The sequence below is a fragment of the Melospiza melodia genome, chromosome Z, assembly GCF_035770615.1.
Source record: "Melospiza melodia melodia isolate bMelMel2 chromosome Z, bMelMel2.pri, whole genome shotgun sequence".
Lineage (NCBI taxonomy): Eukaryota > Metazoa > Chordata > Aves > Passeriformes > Passerellidae > Melospiza > Melospiza melodia.
The window spans coordinates 20049544-20072317 of record NC_086226.1 but is presented as its reverse complement, the minus strand read 5'-3'; the positions used below and the strand labels follow the sequence as shown (position 1 = coordinate 20072317).

Here is a 22774-nt window from a genome sequence, read left to right as displayed (position 1 = left end):
AATTCAAATTTTAATTTCATGGCAATATATTCTAAGTCAGATTTTCCCAGCACAGGGTCCACTGAAATGTAGGCATGGATTTTGCAATTGTTCACAGGATCCCTCACGTGACAAATCAGGCCCTGTTCTGATTTGTTCTCTGGACTCAAAACAATACAAAACAAAACAACAACAAAAAAATCAATGTTTAGATAAAGTGAAAGACTGGCTCTTTCTGTGGTGCAATGCAATAGTCTGGAGCAGAGCAGTGTGGAACAATGAAATCATGTGTGACGGGTTAGAATTCTGGAAAGACCAATTTCCACAAGAAAGCAGTGATTGGATATAGCCAAGCAGAAGGATCAGTAGGTGAAGAAACAATCAAGAATGCATATGAAGAAAATCTGAATATATGATTGTTATCTGGTAGTTGGTAGATGTGTGGGAGCAAGTGTATACACAGCTTTTTCTCTCTTTGTGGTTATGATTCTCACTTTTCAAATAAATAGTGTCAATAAATAAAGGGATAAAACTTCGCCTCAATTAAGAGTTTGTAGAAATACAGTGAGGTAAATAAGAATGACAGCAAGAAAGTTACTCTGCTGCATACACAAGGGTATCATTTCAAATAAATTACAGAGTTGTATATTTTTTTTATATTTATTTCAAGGGTAAGGACACAGGAGAATTCTGTTGTAAAATAAAACTGTAGAACAAAAAGGAGATAAAGGACTCCTCTTAGTTTTTAAATTATTTCTTAATTTAATGAAGCCCAAGCTATATTTGATGTTGGAGTATGAAGGCTATGGAAAATTGCAGATTTTTTTCTCTATTGGAATTTCAGGATCCAACTACTACCACTGTTTTACTACTAAGAATGCATAATTTTTCTTTGACTTTCTGTCTTTGTTAGGCATTAAAATTTCTGGAAACGCTAAAATTTTTAAGCATTATATTTTAACTTTTTAAGCATTTTTAACCTTCTTAAACTTTTTAAAATGCTTTTTTAAACTTTCTTAGACATTTTATTTCTCAAGCAAACGGCTTTTTTCCCCCAAAGTTTACTTTTGCTACAATTTCATCACAAGTGTGACAACAGAATCAAATGAGACAAGTGATGTAAATGTCACAACAAAAATTAAATAACCTCAGTCATTTAGCGAAAGCAACTTTACCTTGCGGTTGATTATTTCAATATTTATAACTTCCAAAATAAATATTCTAACAAACATTCAACAGTATCACACACATCTTGCTTTAATTTTGATGCCAAAGCCTGGAATTCCCCATGGCTCCCCCTAGGAGGAAGGTGGGTATTTCTTAATTCAGTTTGCTGAGGATGTGAATGAAGAAGCGACAAAACAGATGAAGAAGGCAGCCAGGGCACCATGGATAACACCATTAGTAAAAAAGAGAGGGCAGAAGAAGGTCAAATATCTAGGTCAAGTTAAGTAGAGCAATGTTTTCAGGAATTCTGCATACAAAGGCAAAAGGACCTGGAATTCAACCACAAGGTGATGAATGCAAAGCTTCACAAGGTGTGCCCAGCACCTTGCAGAATTATATTTGGAGACTAACTTTTCATCATTGTACATTAGTAGTGACTGCAGAATTAGGTTCCAAGTGTTTGAGAATGTGTCTGGAAAAATTATATCATCTGTTTGTCAGATTATTTTCATTAAATAGAAGTATCTGAATGAAATGAAGAAAAATCAAATGTAAGATGAACAAAGTGAATTCTCTTATACTGTTGAAAAATTTCCTGGGGCAGTAGTGGCCTCCTGTTCTTTTCAAGATAAAACATTTTAAGGAACAATCCCTCAGTGGTATAGAAAAGTGACCTATTAGGTCTTCACCATGCTTTATTTCTGTGGAACTAAACAGATTCAAAGCAATACAGAAGCATTGAGAAATCACAAATCCTAGTTTAGGGCAAAAACCTTATTCCATCAATGTTTGTGTGACCTGTGAAAATGCAGGCAGGTAAGTCTTTGCTACCATGACAGAAATGGAAGTACCATTTCTGTACCATTAGCAAAAATGCTGTTGGTGCTTTTGCAAATATTGTGTTAATGCAGATGTCCTAGTGCAGAGCAAACTATACATCTGTTTTGAAGACTCCTACTTTCATGGAATAAGAAGCATGAAATTTCTTTAAATAATATAGGTAACATAACAAGAAAGTAAGGCAATACCACCTGCGATACAACACAAGTGGTGAATTAGAATATGAAGCATCCATGTGAAAGTACAGACAAATGCCTGAGAATTATCCACTGCACTAACTTTACCTGAGCATAGTACTGTTTTACAGAAAATTGCTGTGAAGAACCCACAATGAAAACTTAGCTATTCATTACTGATATTTTTTTTTATTTTGAGTACTTCCTGTATAATTTTGACAATTAGTTTATCACAGAATACTATGAAAAAATATTTTAAAAATATCATTATGCTAAAAAACCCCAATTACAATAGCCATTCCTGTGATACAATATGAAGAAACAAAGAAATCTTGGTGTGAAGTCCAGCCAACTAAGTTAATATCATCCCTAGATCTGTAGGTTTACAACCAGAATCCTCAAACAGAAAAGTGAAAAGTGCAAAAAGCAATACTGCTGTGCTGCATTTCATTACGGTCACTGTTCTGAACTATGAAAAGGAGGTTGCACTCTTTCTTCCACCTTCCAAAAGTAAAACCTACAGTACTGTAGGAGCAAAGAAGTGGTTACATAGAACAATTCTGTTCTTCAGTGTTAGGTTTTTATTTTGATAACACTCCAGCTGAGAACATTGTAAGAAATGTCAAGTAAAGCTCTTTTGGCCCCATGCATGCTCTTAAAGTGACAAGGGTACGAGTAGAGAAGGGTTTTTAACAATATTGAGGGCTAAAGATTGGAAACAGTGCAAGAGCCTGATTGCAATTATGGCCGGAAACCCTCACAATGGCACATCACATGTACTATTCATCCTGCTCTGCACTTTTGTTATGTTGCTTACACATCTATTTCAAAAAATACCACAAAGAAGTTTTCAGGGGTCTTCCTTGAAAGTGGGTGCAGCTGCCTTCCCTTCTTTGTATGTATCTGAAAACAGTATCTGAAAATCTGTATTTAATGGGACAAGCTTAGGTCTTTTCCATAATCACTGCATTCCATTTTCAACTCCTTCCCTTAATTAGATGTTTGCATATAACATTTCAACACACACCTGATTTGCTGTATTTGATTTTGCATGCATTATTGTTTTCCCTTCATTCATCATATGTTTATGTACCTCATAGTACCATAGGAGTTGGAGACAGTCACTTAAAACAGAGGTCTAGATTACATGTTTGTTTCTAACATAGTGATGTTCTTATTGCTGTTATCTTCACTGAAGGTATTATTCATGATCCCAGTACATCTCTATAATAATAGTCTCTGTATTGCAAACTTAATTGCAAAATTATTACAGAAACATGCTGTTTCTGCATTGCTTTATTGTTAGAATCTGATATTTTTATTTCAGAATGTGTAACTAAGGCTATAAAATGCATTTTTTAAGAAGAAATGCCTGATCCCTATGCACATAGCAAAAATAAAGGCCAAAACCTGAACAAGAGCAGTTGAAAGACAGTAAATTATATATTCTAGAGCAACATTATTTGTCTCTCTCCATCTCTTACCATGTGAGTTATAATGCTTCAGAATATCATCTCACCTTAGAGAAAAATTATATAGCAACCTAAAAGGTTCTTGACTGATAGGGAGGTTGACTTGGCCTTTGTGGACAAACACATTTCAGAAACTCTTCCTGAGCCTTTTGACACTAACCAAACACTGTTTCTCAACATTCTAAACAAAATGGAATTTGGCATTTTGGTCAAGAAAGGTTAGTATGAATGTAGGTAATACAAGGTTAACAGATTTTTTTTCTTTTTAAATTTTAAGTACTTTTAATTTCACTTTTTTTCCCTCTCTATTCTGTGAAAAAGGGAAAAAGGTTGAAAATGAGATATTTAGCATCTCAGCAAACCATTGGTGTGACACAAACCTGAGCAGGACCTTGGGACAGCTAGAAAAGGATTTAGTTCATCTAATGGCTGTGATTTCTGTTTATGGACACTTTGTATTTGACTGTGTGTTGTGTCAGTAGTCTGAGATCCTCAACAGATATTTTCTTTTTTTTTTTTTTTTTTTTTTTTATTTAGCACATAATGCAGATAACCCAAATTTCAAACAAATATTACTTCTTAATCAATGGGAAACATATTGTAACAGGAAAAATGCTTCCTGGGTCTTAAAATGACACCAGTTTATTCTGAGACATGACTTCATAATTTAAATTTAATTAAGAAAGAGCAATAAATGACATCCTAAAAACAGTTCTGAGATTACAGCATCTTATTTATGAGTATATTTGTACATAAACAGACTTGATTAAGAAAACTTAAGTATACATATCTTTTTGTGGAAACTGGACTGAGTAGAGCTGAAATTATTTAACCCATCTTTAAAATCCCCCATTAAAACTACTATTCTGTGTTTCAATATGCATATGCACACATCAGTGTGATTCCTGAGATATTTTATATTCTGCAGTATTGTAAATTCGCCTTGCCTTTTACTGCTTCTATGATGGCTAAGCACACATAAGATACACTGTAATTTTGGTCCTGTGATTCTTGTCACAATGGATAAAAGTCTTTAAATAATGATTTCAGCAATATCCATTTCCCACTCACATAAGAAAAGAGCAGTTTTTCTCTTATTTATGCCAATTTGTTTTTTAAGGTACTAAACCAATTTAGAAGAGTTGGCTGGAGTGACAGATAACCATATAACCACACAGCACAGTTACTTCACTGACTTAGGAGAAAGATCATTCATCATATTTGAATGATAAGTGTAGGAAAGTCAAAGGGTGTAGGAAAAAAGAGGAAGAAGAGGTCTCTGAGACTTGGGAAGAGGAAACAAAATGCATATTGGAAACCATAAAGAAAAACTATATAAAAATCAGACAGAAAAGAAACCAGAATAATTAAAGAAAATGCATGCAAAAGACTTGCAGGAGTCTTCCTCTGTCTCAAAGGAGGATTGATAAAATTTTGCAGAAAAGGGCTACAAATGCAGAGCTTACAGAGATTTTACAGAAGACATGGCTTTATGCTTTTACAGTACTCTTACAGATATAAAGAAAACTTAATTTTTAAATTCCAATGGATTATTTGATCTAATAAATAGCCTTATCAATGAAAGAATACCTTGAAAGTACCTTAAGGAACCTTGTGTAAATCATATTTTCTGAGATTTAACAAACCATAGCACTAATCTTATAAAATTATTGACATATAAAATATCAAATTTAAGATATCTCCAGTTTCTAGATCTGAAAGATCATCTTGGTTTATGTTCTATATAAGAATACAATTCTTCTGAGGATTTTTTTGTTGGGCTTTTTTTCATACAAAACCTTTAATCACAATCCTAATGAATTTGTAATCACTGTTGTGCCACATGTAATTTCCCTTAATTCTGTGGGAATTAGGTAGCCAGTAGAAAAAATAATTGGAATTGAAATCCTTGGTCAGATTGACTTGACTCTCCAGCTGGCCAGCATTATCTAAATTGAAGAAAATAATTTACAAATAGCAAAGGCCCATGATGAAGTCACCAGCCTAGAGGAAAAGTTTTGTTATTTGATTTGATGATTGTTTATCTGTATGCAGTTTACATCTCATATAACATAATTGTGGCTAATAGAGTTGTCATAAAAAACCTAACACTATGCTGGAGTGTCATCCTGGTTATTGCTTTCGGAAGTGACTTCTATACATCAGTTATGTAGCTTACCTTAAGGAACATCACTTCCTCTCATCTGGTTTAAAATATTCCTTTCAGGTTTGGAGAATTATCCCATTTATTAAATGCAGTCTGCCTTGCTTTCTATGGCAGGATTTATTGTATAGTACTCATGATTTTACTTTTGCAACTATTCACAGGTATTTGATCAAGAATACTTAAAGGAGCTGTTAAAACCCCAATATTAGAGAAATGCATATAACACTGCTTTAGAGTTTATGCGCTAGCAGGTTACTTTAAAACATTAATGGATAGGCAGAATTGACAGGTTTTACATGTAAGGGACTATACTAATGAAACCAGAAATACTATGTTGAAGTACTGAATTATAAGGAGTATCATTTACAGTTTATTCCAAAGCAAATATTATCTATGTGTAAAATTTTAATGTCAGAAAAAAAATACAAAAGCATCTCAAACTTTAAGTGGGAGTAATTATATGAAAAAATTGCTGGTTTTTTCTTAAGTAAATGTATTTTCATATCAGACAATACCTAAATCTAGCTTAGTTACTGTTTAATAAATTTCTTAAAGTGGCCATATGCATTTCAGCACACACCAGTAATTTTAGTCCCTGGTGTACTGATATTTAATAAGTATACTTTGTTTTCCTCATTTTCTTTTGATCAAGATTATTAATTCCAAAACCTGAAATCCTAATAACTGTCCTTGAAAAACAGCTCTGAATCTCAGCTACATTTGCATTGTCATTCTGTAACTGGTTCATTGCTAATTGGGTTCATTTTCACTTTTACTTACCAGAGCATTTTGTGGGTTCTTCCCTTATGTTTGCTATGTAAACCCACTATAAGCCTCACACCCCTGCCAGTAACACTCTCCCCTATGCAAAAATTTTGGTTAAATTTATAATACAGTGACATTTGGGACATTTTAAACCTCCTTCTTATTTTTCCCTGGATTTCTTTATCTATCAAAATATTTTCCCTCCTGCTTTCAAATTTGTCACTTCTATACTTTCCAGAAGTGTTGGTGGGTTTTTCTAGTGTTTTTTTTCTGTAAAATGTTATGCTCAGTTTAAAAAATTGTCTCCTTTTAGCACAGCAACAAAATTATTTCCAACTGAACTGAAACAAATTAGGCCTAGGAGGAAATAGAATAGTACTAAGCTACTGTGTAATTTTTGTCATGGAAGCACTCATAGCTGTGTTTAGTTCTGTAATCCAATTTTGTTCAATGGCATATACTGTATATATACATTATTTGTTTTTACCTAAAGACATAGCTAAACTAAGTGGAAAATAATCATGTCAAAACACTGCTCTTATTGATGCATTAGTTAAAGTTTATTCAATATTTTGAATAGATCCCCTGGTAAATGTGCCAAGTATTTTTTTGGCCATTGCCATAACTAAAAAAAAAAGTCTTTTGAATTCTTCTGGAGGAGGCGCATATCCTTAGGAAGTCAGTGTGATTCCCTCACTTTATTTTGAGGGAATCCGAAACACACATCCTCTGTTTTCTAGGCTGTCATACATTATGCCATGAATGTCACAGCCTCCACACACTTAGGGCCACATCTGCCAAAGGTAAAACCATTTTCAGCAAAGGATGCTATCAAATATACTGCAGGACTGAGCCTATATAAAACCTCCATGAGAAGAACTGGACTGTCATTCCTAACCTGGGGAAAAGAGCTAATACTTTTATTCCTGTATCTATGCACACACAATCTCCTCAAATTCAAAGACAGATTATTTTAAAGTGTTTTCATTTACGCATAAATTATAAACCACTAACTTACAGGAATATGTAAATTAAATAGGCATCTAATATTAGACAAAAACCCCAAAATTTTTATCTTTAAGAGAAAACTTAGGTGCTCTAGTATGTAACCTTTACAAGCATAAAAATTCTTATGTGAATATATCCTATAAGGTTTTACTTATGCTATTGTAAATCTAAAGTAACTCCTCTGACCTTCATAGCTTTACTCAAAATGTACCCCTTGTATAGATGAGATTAGAATTTGGCCTTTTAACTCAATTAAACTCCATGCACACATCATACCATGAAAGTCAGGATAGCTGAAACAGGTCGTCTGCATGACACACTATCAGTAGGGAAATGTTTAGACAGTGATTTTTACAATGTTTAGGCCTAAAATTGGCTTAGTTAAGTCAGTGGCAGTCTTAATATTCATCACCAGTGTCCCTGGGCAGAATGCTGAATTTAGAGCAACTCTGGGTGTATAGTTCCCAGAGTCAGTTTACTCAAGAAAATGTTACTTAGAACATATGCTAAAGTAAAGAATGAGATTTGGGGCAATGTTCTGTCTTTGAGGCCTTTCTCTGGCTGAAGAATTAAAAAAATACTACTTTTTTACTTATGGCCTAAAGAAGACCCAACAGCCAAAATATCACCTTTAACTTCTATTTCTGAGTATCAACTTCTATTTGGTATCAACTCTTCTTTCATTTTCCAACTTTCATACAGCTACCTCTCTATCAGTATCCAATTTTTATGAGACATCAGGTTCTTTCTTCTGTAGGAATCTCACAGTGATGCCCACCAGGCAACTGATTTTTTAGCAGAAACTACTATTAGCGTCAGTGGGAAATTATAATTAAAAATCCATATCAAAATCTGACCCAAAATGAGTGAAAAATTCTTTGTGAAAGTCAACAAATAAATGACATTTTAATTCAAAATTGGAGGCTTTGAATGAGCTCCTAGAAGTGTACACTGAAGAGTATGCATTATCTTGGGCTTTTGATTACTTTCCAGGTACATAGGGAAGAACAACCAGATTATAAGTGGATTGAGAAGCAGAAAAAAGAAATATCAATTACCTATGTGGAGATTTTTGCCCTATTTTCTTCCACACATTTCATGTTTAGTAAAAACAAAAAGAAATGCAATTATCAAGTATTTCATTTTGATTGTTATTACTTTAGAGGTATAGTTTACATTCTTAAAATATCCCTACATACTTTTCATTTCAAACAACTGTTTCACCACTACACATTGACAATATCATATTCACTGGCATTTATTTTCATATTGTATGTTGCAATATTTTTCTGTTAACTATTCAAAAACACCAGCTTTTTTAAAACACTATTTTGATTTTTGTTTAAAATTAGTAAATTAGATATAGATATAGATATAGATATAGATATAGATATAGATATAGATATAGATATAGATATAGATATAGATATAGATATAGATATAGATATAGATATAAATATAGATATAGATATAGATATATAGATATATATAGATATATATAGATATATATAGATATAGATATATATATATATATGCTGATTTTGGTACCTTGTAGCTTCATTTTTTTAGATTAATTTTTAAATTTTGAAATCTATTGATATTTGTGAAAGTTAGAAAAAAATCACTGTTGTGTAACAATTAACCTTTTATTTTCCACATATTGAATTAAGCATGGAAGCAATATTAGAATACCTAAACCACTAGTTTGAAAGATTAATTTGGAAATTAGTCTTTGACACAAAATACATTCAGCAGCAATAAATTTTTAAGCCTTTTTATTTATTCCTGAACTGGAATATCTATAATTTTAAATTGCCTTTATGCCAAACATGGAAAAAAAACTTGGCACAATGTTGCACTTCAAGTGGAAAAATAATTCCCCTCCTTACTTTAGACACATGCTCATGTAAGACACATGTAGTCTTACATGAGCATGTTTCTGACAATATTTTTCACTTTATTAAGTCAATAAGCATCAAGCAAGTAAGCAAGATTTATTTTGTGGTCATGGTGTTTGGTATTTGGGTTTGGTGAGGGGGCAATTTTTGTTTGTTAGTTTGCTTGCTTTTGTTTTCTTAAAGATAGTTGTTTTCTTTTTTATAATTTAGGCTCAAGTTCAGAACAAGCTTTTTCAATTAATTAAAATGGCCACATTTGATAGCCACAACAATTTCAGTCTTGCAATCAAAAAATGTAGGGACCCTGCTCATTGTACCAAAGGGCTGTGCAGGGAGAATCAAACATTGTCAACAGAGGGATGTAAAACTAATTCATTAAAACTAATGCAGAAACTTGTGTCTGCACTACTATCTGTATAGAATAATAGATGGGAATCTAGAAATCCTGGCTTTAGCTCAATTTTTACTCACATGAATTACCAGAAAATATTGCCAAGCTTTATGGTGACTGCCATGATTAAAATCACTTTTTGAAGAAAGATGCAATCTTTCTTAGCTCTTCATTTGTATAGGCTGAGACTCTGCCAAATTTCTGAGCAGGGGAATCAATAGGTTTGCTTAAATTGCTCATTGTCATAATAGAATCTTGCTGTTTATTACTCAGCTACATTTTATTTTTTAGTCACCTGGTCACCAGTCTTGACTTAATTCTATTTTCCAAACTAATAAAAGTGATGTTTGAAGTGGAAATATAAATGAGGAACTGGAAAAAAATGGAAATTGATGCTTAGTTCTCCAATTAACTTAGGCAAGAATACATCTACACAAAGAAATTAAATTTTAAGTCACATGCCATGTATTAACTCAACAAAGATATTTTTCCTAGGATTTAGTATTAATTATATTATACCTAGTTTAAACTAGTTATGTTAACTAGCATGCTCAATTATAATTTTAATTTTTGTAATTTTCAATTATTTCTGATTTCTTTCTTTCATTTAAATCTATTTCTCATTCTTTTCTTTGTGAGAAATAAGTGCTTGTGTTTCTAGAACACAAAAGCAACTGTAAAATGATCTACATTCTAGAATTTAATAATAAAAGTAATTTCCTTATTATTTCTTATTTTGGCATTTTAAAATCGATTGTAATATCAGGTATTCCCATATGCAGATATTGCACCATGTTTCCTTAAAAGTCTTGCCGTGCTGTTATTTTTCTTTGTATAAAAGATTGTTAAGTGTACAGGCACTTTTAGCCATGCAACTACAACAACCTGTCTAGAACTTGATTAAACAGGAGAGAACTAATCTCACCTTTGATGCCATGAAAGAATAATAGAATGCAGAGAGATATGTTTTAATAAGAGTAAGACCAAACATTTTCATTTCTTTCCTTTTTTTTCCCTGAGTAATATCAAAACACTTCAGCAAACATGAAAATTTTCAATGGTAGTTTTTTTTTCTCTCTCCAGATATGTTCTTAAGCACTTTCATTCTTATGTTCTTCTCTTCTGACCTCATTCAACAAAAACACAGTGGTTTTCCCCAGCGAAAGGAAGAATTCTTCAGTAAAAGGCAGGATAGAACCATGTACAGCACATATCCAGGGTATCTGATCTGATATCCTGCAGCTCAGCATTTAAGTTCTGTGCTTGACTGTTTTATCATCAATATTGCAAGTTTAGATATTCACACAGTACATTTCACAGTTAGGAGAAAGAAAAGCCACTTCATTGCTCACTAGTAAACTACAATAATATTTACAAAGAGCAAATCATTACAAACCTTGGCATTTAATATATGTCCAGGACCATTTTTTGACATGCTGGATTTGTGTATAATAATAATAATCACAAATGCAAAGTAGAATTCTTTGGTTATTTTAATATTGCATCTAGTAAACTAAAACTTAAGGGTATGTCCTTCTTACTAGAGAAAGGGTATAGTTCAGTATACAAAAATAATTTTAATCTCTGTGCAGTGTTTAGGATAAAGGCTTCAGCACCAAGACAAGATAAGGAATTTTAAACTTGACTCAGTTCTAAAATAATCCCCACTTTCTGTCTACATAAGGAATGCACCATCTAAGCTCTCCCAGACTGAAGGGAGATTTGACCACCCAGTGACAGAGCTGACTGGTTGCCCAGTATTTAATTGTACTCATATGAATTTCTTCTAGGTGCTTCATCAGAAGACTGAGATTGTCGGATGGAAAGTGGAAGCCTAGGCCAGCTCCACTAATGACAGTCAATTAAAGAGCTCTCACTAATCTGTTTTCCCGATCTTCTCTAGTTTTGTGGAGACTGGTATTAAAGCTCCGAAAGGAACTGTCAAGTTTTATCTGTGGTCTGTTCTGTCAGAAATTCCTGATATCCTACCTGACATTTCACTGCTTGCTAGATTTGGGTCAGAAAAGAAATTTCCTTGAGGACACATTGACTCTGTCTTGAGATTTGATTTTATTGTTCTTTCCTCTGCATTTGAGAGGGGAAAATATGGTCTTTCAGCTGCTGAGTGTCTACTACAAGATGCTGAACATTCTCAGCTTCCATTAAAATTAAAACCAGCATATCACGGAAGGCACTTTGCTTTTTGCAGGATTGTACCTTTGTTTTGTCCTGAGGAGAGAAGAGCAGGGCAGCAATTAACCTGGCCAAAGCATGAAAGATTTGAGAACTTCAGTTGATCTACCTAAACCTATCTTCACTGAAAAGAGAGTTGTCACCTAAATGTGCAGCTAACATGAAAAAAAAAAATGCAGTTACCAGTACTCAAAATGATAAAACATAAAATCAGACCAAGATCCAAACTGGTTCCCAAGCAGTGCTGAATATGCTCTTGAGCATATATGTTCTTTGAGACCATGTCCGAACAAAAGACTAATTTTGGCAAAATAATATAGCAGATATTTACCAGATATTCATAAACAATGCTGAATATTTCTTAATTATACATGTATAAATAAACTCCAAGTTAGATAACTGCAGTAGCAACTCGGCTGTGCCCATTATTGACTCAAGATGATGGCCAATTATGAATTTCCCAGGGAAAATAAGTACATTTAGGTATTTCATGAAGAATTTCAAATTAAAAAGAAAAATATTTTGAAAGAACAATAATTCCCTCAAGCTTTCTTAATATATAGAAAATTACTTTTAAAATTACTTTTAAAAAGACATGTAATTTTGGAGGAAGGTTATCTCTCAAGGTCTTCTGAAAGACAGTTACAGAGTTGAGAGATTACGCTGCTTAAAAAAATTATAAAAGCCTCCAAATAGTGAGCTTCACAATGAAATGTACCTTATATTATTATTAATAAACATTCATGAAGAATTTTACATATGAAGTGCCTTCTCTCCATCTATGTATACCTATGCATTTTATACATTAATGTAAACATTTGAGACTACACATATAATCCCTGACATACACATATATACATGGTAAGCATTTTGTAAGGATGCTGTATTACTTTCAATATCTTCCCAAATAAAGATAGGAAAAGTTTGGTTTTTTTTTTTAATCCTGATTTATAAGTTAAGATCAACAGATCAAATTTTGATATTGTAGGATCTCTATAATGTTATATTTTATGTCATCACTACTTGAAATTTACATTTTATGGAATATTTTAAATGGCAATTAACATACAAAGAAAAGTTTAAAAATATGTTAGAATTCTTCCAGTATTCTTAACTGATTAAAGGAATTTTGATGTTATTTCCTTCAATAGGTTTTTTGCCTTTGTGAGGAAGACTTGTTTGTTTTGTGAAATATTGACTAAAATGTAGTTTACCCGTCTATAATCTGTCCCAAATTTTCTGTAAAGAAAAGCTTATAACTAAGCTATATACACATTTTATACCTAGCTAGAAGAGAAATCATGTAGCAAAACCACAAATCGTGTTATTTTGTTAAATTTACTCAAAGTAAACTTTTTCTTTATTTAGTAAGTTTCAGACCGTAGCATTTTGGAATAGCAGTTCCAAAACTCTACCCTTTGTTGTAATAATCCATTTCTATCCAAATCCATTTTATATTAAGTACAAATTTATCTGGAACTTTAAGCTAGATTGTAAAAAATAAATTTCACAAATGCATTGTAGAATGAGTCTTCGTGGCAAGATTATAATAAAACTTCTTATTGTAAATTAATGTGCAGATACACTCAATTGCTGTATAAAGTTTATTCTTAGCTTTGCAATGCTTTACATTCTGACTTACTGAAGAGCCTCCCATTTTACCCATCACTGCACATTTTTTCCTCTTTAAGTACATACCCTTTATAGCCTTTCCTGCTGTTTGGTAGAGTGAACCAACCAGAGAAACTGGATGTACATAGTATATGTGGGGCTATTTTTTGACAATCTTACTTCCACAATCCCCTACCATATTTGTTAGGTTGGCCTTAGAAAACAAACTTTCCAACCTTAATCCTCATTTAAATACTGAAAAAATGCATGAAATAATAATAATAATAATAATAATAATAATAATAATAATAATAATAATAATAATAATAATAATAATAATAATAATAATAAAATTAATAAATAATAATAATAAAAATAATAAAAATAAAAATAATAATTATTGTTGATGTCATTATTATTTTGTTATTGTTGTGTTGTTATTTTGTTATTGTTACTCTTATTGGCAAAACAGGGCTGGCAAACCTGAGGGGAGAAAATAAATAATTTGATTCTCTTCTCAAATTAATTCTATTAACTGTCACTGGGGACAGCTAAAGTCAATACGTCAGACAATATCCTGGTTTTTAAAGGGTGATTTCTAACACTGATGCCCTCACTACAAAAAGATCATCTTCTCACTTGGTTACCCTAAAGGACAGCAAAGCTCTCATCCCAAGACCAGCAGCTATGCTCTCTGTGTTTAATTCTGACAGTACAATCATCCTCTGCACTGGTATGGAGGAAAAGATAGCAAGCACAGAATATCTGAGGGGGAAAACAAGAAATTAAATGTGGAGAAACTGCAAGAGACAGATCGTGTGAAGGCCATGCCTACAATTTCACCAGCCCTTTGTGACATCTAATACACACCAAGATATAGTTGGCATCATGAAATGTCAAGGCAGTATTTGAGCAAAAAAGACTGTATGAGAAAACGTGTAAGACAACCCACTGACTTTGTCATGCCTAGTTACTATTGGAAATTATAAGGAAAAGAAAGTTTAAATGGATTCCCTTGCAATTCAGAATATTCTCTGATACTGTGATTCTGTGATTTAGTGCTGATAGCTCTTTTTTCCCACTTCTATTTTCTTTTTAAAAAACATATAATTTCTATTATTTTTTAATGTGGCCTCGGCCAGGTTTCGGGGTATCCCCAGTGGGCTGCCACAGGGTCCCAGATAGCGCAGTCCTGTTGAGCACAAATTGCCCAAGTTCCCAAGCAGCTCCCAGGCGCAGGCTACCTTAGCAAGCTTAGGTGATAGCAGTTCTTTCATGATTATCAGCTCATTTTGTGATTTCAGCTCTTTAGCTTGCCAAGTGCCTTGGGCAGATGCAGGGAGAGAGAGGAGAAGGCTGTGTGAGGTTCCACAGGGGTGTCTTTACTGAATCCTCTGTGAAGGTTCTCAGGGACAGCTATTCTGCCCAACTGGGCAAAAGTAGGGGTTTTTATAGGATATAGGGGTTTTAGAAATTGTCCAATAGTAGGGGTCAAAAGGAAATTGACCTATAGGCTTACAGAGAGATAAGCCCTTTCTAAAGTCAGACAAAGGAGCTTCTAAGCATTTCCCATCTTAGGGTGCTGACTGCCAGGGAGGCCTTGCAGGCCCTGTGCCTACCACAATTTTTGAAAGGTCTTTTTTTTCTCTCTAATTTGGCAAATAATGACCAAAGAAGTTCTACACTGGAATAAATTCTCTCTAGATAGTTCATTCTATATTGTACATAAAATAAAATCTATATTGCGTATAGTCTATGTACATGTGTGTATAAATATAGACAGATAGATATACATATATATGTACAACTATAAATGATATATATGTGTAACTATAAATGATGCACAGCAGTGATGGTGCCAGTACGACATAGAGAACAACTCAGAGACACCAAATCAGCTCTCATAGCATACTGTCAAAGGGCTTGAATTTGGTGGGCTGGATTATATTCTTCTTATTGAACAAGGCAGATGAACATTCCTGCTAAGCTAAAACTGAAAGTTAAGGGTGAAACCAGGACAGATCTCTCTGAAAGTAACCTGGCCTGGTATTCTGTCAATGTCTACTCAAATATAATAAATATTTGACACTCAGTAACTTTAACGTTGTACAGACATTCATAAAGAGATCTTGATTTTGCAATACCACCAACATCATTCATTGACTTCAGTAAAAAGATGCAAGCATCTTTAAAAGACAGTGCAAACTGCCAAACCACAAAAATTTAAAGTTAACTTTTTTGACCATTGTATTTGTGAACATGTGCTATAGACCACAATATAATGATACATGATATGTTGTATTTGTACTTCATGCACTCACAGAAAGGACTAATTCATACACTGTGTTACCAGAAACTGTGAAAAAAAAGACGAAGGCAGTAGATATCTATAGAGTGTTGAATAAATGGGAGTAATGTGCTAATATCTAATATAATTAGACCTTTGGGATCTGCAACACCTTTTAATTTCTGATTTTTAAAATTTATATTTCAAGATAATATTTGTATTCCTATTACTCCAGTGATGGTATCTGGGCAGCAAACACTATCACAGCAAGTCTCTATTATATGCTCTTCTCAAAATGAGCATGCAGACAAGCTATCCACATTTATCTTTAGAAAACATTTTATTTGAAGATTAGCCTGAGAGGTGAAAACCTAGAATCAAATCTAAATCAAAACTATCTAATATAAAAATTTAGAGGTGAAAATAAGATCTAAGTGCTGATCTAGTCAATCCTCTCAAGAACGCAGGACTGTAACCTGCAATAAGATCTCTGGAGTATTCTTTACTCTGGATTTAAATGGATCAGTCTATGGAGTCCACATTCTTTTCTTTCAATCTAACCCACCATCCACCTCCTCACTAGGAGTTTTTTAGATACTCAGACAGCAATCTCCTGTGCTTACATTCTTAATTACCTTTCCTAGGTACATAGTTGATCACATCAGCATGGTCCTAATGTTACATGGTGTTTTGTGTTTTATTGGCCAACTTTTGGTTAACCTTAAAGAAAATTCTTGGTGTATACAAAAAATGACCAAAACAATGCAAGCTTTTGGCTGATGAAGTTTTTGCTTATCCAAACACCCACACATATTTCCCTTGATCATCAGTTAGCTTAGTCTCTTCTCATAATCTTTTCTTTTGAAGCAATGCCTACATTTCTGTTATTTTTCCATTTTTTTCTCTGCATCTTCTCCATTTGACTTATTATACATCTTTTTTAATGGCGAGTTGTATTCTACATAGTCTAATATTCCTATGCCAAAATTATGGGGTCCCAACAGGATGGTTTAAAATACAATGCATATGAGGAATTGCTGCTATTTCTTTTTTTTGTGTTTGTATTTTTTTAAATCACATTTTATCCTTGTAACTTGTTCTTTTCACCCTTTGGTCTCTTTCAATTACTCAGTATCTGTATCTATTGAATATTTATTTGTGTTTCAGATTTTTCCTTCCACTCACATACTCATTGCCATTTTTTTTCTTGTTAAATCTTACATCTAGGTTTCCAGAAAATACCGATAACCTGCTTTGATTATGATAATTCTTTTACTTTTCCTACAAGTTTTCATAGCATCTCAAAATATAGTAACCTGAGTTGTTTCTTTTGCATTCTCCAAATTATCAATTAATAAATACATTCAGATTTAAATTCAGTATTCTTAGACCTAGATAACAAACTTTCTTAAAATTACTAAAGTGTCTGTAATTATTTAAGTTTTTTTTTTTTGAGAGGGGGAATATTATTAATATTTTTTAATTATTAGACCATTAAAATTGCATGTTCTTTAGCTTATTTTTGGGTTAACTCATCATTTTGTACTTGAGAATTCAAATGTTCTGTGATCTTTAACACTATGTAACTGGTGGCAAGTTAGACACAGAATTGGGATTCACCTGAGGGAGCTAAGATACAGGGATGAAACATTAAAAACCGAACAGTTTAAAACTGAAAATACAGAAGATTGTATCCATTCATGAGAAATACCAATTTTATGTATGATAGCATGAACCTAAGACTCTGTTTGAGCAGTTCCTAATTATAGGATATGCTGAATTTAAAAGACGCCATAAGACAACAAAGACTGCCTGAAAAGCAGGGACCTTACAGGATTGGGCTCAATGACTGAGAGTCAGTACAGCATATTTTTTATTTGATAGGCCTTTATTTGATAGACTACATTCCTACAGAAACTTGAATACACACTGCTCATTAAACACTTATAAAAATATATACAAGCTTATTTTTTTATAATTGCAAGTGGATTGACATTTTTAACTTCCCTGAGAAATTAAACCTTTATGTTATATCTAGTATCTTATGTTTCTTGTGTGTACAGCCAGGGAATGTTTCTGTATGTTATATATTTCTAGGAAAAATGTGATGAAATGGCTGACTTTCATTTCTATGAACTGGCTTATCTCTTCAATGATACTCTATCCATTTTGCAGGTGTTGAGAGACAACAGCAAAACATTTCTAAGCAAAATGCTTCAAAATGGTATACTTTTGAAGAAATATTTCAAAAAGGTACCACATTTATGCTCAAAATGGAGTCTTTCCCTGGGAGAATTTACATGTTTCAACATTGTCTATCAGCAGCATTTAGAGCAGGAGTGGTACCTTTCAAATGCAGCATTTAGAAGTCACCACTTGTCATTACATGTAGCTGTATGTTTTAGAGGCTTGTAATAATAGCCTTTAATTAAACTGCAGACTGTTAGAGGTTTTCTGTTACCCTTTGAAGTTCTTAATGATTAGTTGTATCCAGTCTTTTATGCCACACTTAAGGTTAAATTAAATAACTAAAATATACCTACAAGAGAAAGAAAGACTTTATAAATTTTAATTCAATTTCTGAATTTCAAGGTTTTTTAAAATAATAACAGATGTTTTGATTTTCTTTCATTGTCACACTAGAACGTGACATACACTTAAAAAAAACAGTAGATTTTTATGGGAATAATCACTAAGAATGACACATGTAAATGAGCTGTTTTCTATGCATGGCTGGCAAAAGTGCTAATTAAATAGTTGGTATTCAAGGCTATGCTCCTTCATTGTTTAGTGATACACAAATCCAGTGATGTGTGCCAGCAGACATTTTAAGTTGAATGTTTTCTCCTCATCTTCTTTGCCATGAAATGGAGGCACCATGATAAGAACACTAGTGTAAGCAAAACACTGAAATATGTTTTAGTAATGTAGTGTCACTGGTCTAGTTTTCTAATGAATTTTTAATTTCTTTCCTCACATGAGGACATTACGAGTTATTGCTGATGCATATTAGATCATATACAGGAGTCATTTTCTCACTAAATTTACATAAAATGGCTAAATGCCAATGCACCAAGTGGGGCTTACTATATCTGGTACAGTAAGTATGCCTCTGCAGGTTTTCTGCAATCAATTTCCTGTATTTCATTAGCAGCCAGATAAAGGTCTTTTCTGAAAAGGGAAAATAAAAGCTATTATGTGTACCCTGAGATCTGATGTTGCCTGTGATGATTTCTACAGGGTGATTAGAACCCAGTCTGGAATTAAAATTTGCATGAGACAGCCTAGTGCTTCTAATAACCACCAGGCTGTTTATTGAGGCTTTCCACATTTAGCACTGAATACTGACTTGAAAATACACATAACCCATTGTTTTAATTTTGCAATTACTGATGTATCTGACACTCTTGTTAAATCCATAGCCGCTAAAATCTTGCCATCTCCTCTCTGTTCCTCAGTGTAATTTAAAACTGCTGTTCTTCTCTTACTGTTACATACACTCACCTTTCACCCATATTAACTCTTCCCTTCTTGTCCTCCTTCTAATAGAAATTCCATATATTAGCCAAAATATATTATAATTGATAACAAGTTTACAGTAAGAATGGCACCATTGTTGTAATATTATTAACCTAAAACAAACTCCTTACAGCTAATGAAGGAAACTTGGTTCTCTTGCTCTTTTTTATTTTTCATATCTGGAACATTTTTTGACCTGGTGCAAAAAAAAGTGCTATTTAAAAATAAATGTATGCTTTTCCCTACACTTATTTTGAATTAGTCTTGATAAATAATTAATTAATTCATAATATGTTATTTAGATGCAATAGTTTTATGAATTCCAGAGGTATTTCAACTACAATTATAATAATTTATTTATCAGTAAAAAATTTACATAATCACACTTGCAAATCTAGCAGACTGGAGAGACATCAGAAGGACATCCAATATTTGCACACAGAGTAGGAATTAAATTATTCTATAGGAAATATTCATCCTACAAGACTGGAAGAAAACAAACTAAAATACAATTTATAATATCATCCTAGAGTCTCTCTCCAACTATTGTGGGAAATGTCAATTTAATTGTAGTATCATTAAATGGTTGCTTGATTTTTTTGTAGTTTAGTCTATCTTATTAATCATCAGGGGTAAAGAACAATGCAGGGAAAAATGTAAATTTTTGATTCTGTCATTACTCACAGTCTAGGTTCAGAGGTGACTTACTTCTGATAACTGTGTTATGGAATTGTGTTAACTATGAATATTGCCTCAGCATTCTATGACATGAAGTCATAGAATCAGAGAATCACTAAACTAACCAAGCTGGAAAGGACCTTTTGGAGACAAATGAGGTAGAGCATATGGATATGATGGAACATAGTAAACTCACTTCATGACAGTGCAGATTGTAGGTTTCCAGATTCAAAGTTATGAGTTTGTATATGCCAAATGTCCATGTATATAAGAAAGGATCTGCTTAGCTGTTATATGAGCCCAGCCATATGAGAATTATGGGAATTTAGAGGAAGACATAAATTTAATATTCATAAATTTCCTGCAATACATTTATATCCAGTGGTAAGATATTGGTAACACATAAAATCCCAAGTATTCAGCTGAAGAGGGATCTGTACAATGTATGCTTACAGTAATTACAGCCATAGAGAAGTGGTCTATCTTGAAACAATTTTCCAAAGTGAAAAATAAGTGAAGAATTATCTCTTGCTCTGTTTCAGCCTGTACCACCACCAGCCTGTACCTTCCGACACACCTAGAGTGAATTCTGACATGATACAGCAGCAATTGCTTTCTGTGATAGAAAGTGGCAAAAGAAAGTAATTTATATATATATTTATGGAGAGAGAGAGAGAGCGAGAGCACTAATTTTAAAAAGAAAACTAATTTTACCTTTTCTGGTCTACCACAACTGCTGCTGAACTAGATGGCAGGAAACTGCATATGTGAGATACCATCCTTTCTGCGCAGTTTTTCTGACTCCAGCTCTCTCATACAAGGTTATTGTAGGTTAGATTCCAATTACATTAAACCAGTACTGTTATTCTGATGATAATTATATTATTTTATTGCACCCTAAAATCTTGTTTCTTAAAGATAGTATTCTACATGACAGGGATGCTGGAGTATTTTTTATATTAATGTCCCTTTCAGTCAACTGATATTATTAACAGAGACATATTTTTTTAAAAAATCGTTGTTAAATAACTATTAAATGCCCCTTTTAATTGACACAGAGCTTATTCTGAAGGAAAAATGATCTCATTCAGACTATACAGGTTCTTTTTCAAAACGTGAAATGCTGCTCCTATTTGAATCACAGATAGATTTACCAAGTTTTGACCCAAAGCACAAAATATTAATTTTTCCCAACAAACTATTCTAAGACTTTAAAGAAGACAAACTGCTGACTGCCTCACATACTCATTTACTTATTAAGTTCATTTTGACCTGGCTACTACTTTCCCCATGCTGATGTACAAACTAGCGGTCAAAAGGCTAATCAGAAGGTGATTCCTTATCACAATTCCCTGTGCACTGGCAGTTTCCTTACTTTATTTATTATGTTGGTGTGCTGATCTGCTCCCTTCTGCAACCCTGCTCACCCACCTCACAGTACCATCAAAACCATAGTAGTAATTAAGCAAAAATATCAGGGTTGTTATCACACACTACACTTTGGCACGGATATTTGAATAATCAGCGTTGAGGAAGAGTGAATACCCAATCACTATTAATCTTGGGCCTGCCCTGGCCAGTTCCAAAAGCTGGACTTAAATGATCCTTGTGGGTCCCTTCCAACTTAGGACATTCTGTGATTCTGTGCTTCAGATTTTAGTAAGAGCTGAAGGAACTGAGAAATATGGCAATAAAGCATCTACACCTGAAGGAGAAAGATCAGTTCTGCCCTCAACTCAGTGCATCCCATACATTAAATATAAGTGTTTACCATTCTAGCACAAACCACCTTTAAAATGTGTTTTTATGGTGTAGGCCAGGCACAGAAATTTCAGAGGCAGTTATGGATTTTTAAATAAACAGCAAAGCACCTTGGGTATGAGGTGACAGCAGGGGCCTCCAAGGAGCCTTTTAGTGGCGTATGCAGAGCAGGTGGGTTGAGCCGCGCCTGACAGTGCTGCGGAGCCAAGATGCTATCATTAGACCTGCGTAGCATGATTTCTCCTTAATCTTTTCTGTGACTTACAACAAGTTGAAATATCCATGCACGATGTCATTAACTGGCTCTAGTAAGTACTTAAGACCTGGACTTGGTTGGTTTTTTTTTTTTCGAATCTCCCTTGTCGGAGGAGCACACCGGCGCGGTGGATCAGTCGCGATAATACCTCAGTTACTCGGCAGCGGGGGGGAAGAGAGCTCTGGCTGCCTCCAGAGGCGGCTCCTCGGCGGGCAGCGCTAATTAGAGGCGGTCCACTTACAGCAATTAATGGCGGTAATGCAGCCCTGCGGTCGGAGACAGGGCAGGAGCAATGAGGCCGGGCGAGGGGACACCGGCTCGGTGCGAGCGGGAAGAGGAGAGGCACGGAGCACGCATCGGCGCAACCCGCCGCTTCCCGCCCATCCCATGCGCGCCGCCACAGCTCTCCAGGAAAACTCCAATCGGAGCGGTCGTCGAGCGTGACCGGAGCCCGGCGACCGGACTGCGGCATCGCCTCGGCTGGGCTGAGACTGCGGACGCTGCGGATGCGGGTCGGTGGCTTGCGCTTCGAACCAGCGGGATCAGCCTGGGGAGCCGGGGAGGGACGTGCGGCCTGGCAGGGAATCCGCGGGCCGAGCGCAACCT

The 22774-nt window shown here is 34.1% G+C and overlaps 1 long non-coding RNA gene across 1 annotated transcript in view; it reads right to left on the bottom strand.

Annotated features, from left to right (window-relative positions):
• Nucleotides 1-22187, bottom strand: part of LOC134432574 (uncharacterized) — a 90484-nt gene extending 68297 nt beyond the window's left edge. Inside the window, exon 1 of the long non-coding RNA XR_010031365.1 lies at nucleotides 22023-22187. This is a non-coding gene — a long non-coding RNA (uncharacterized LOC134432574). The remainder of the gene's footprint in view (nucleotides 1-22022) is intronic.
• Nucleotides 22188-22774: the final 587 nt, after the last annotated feature.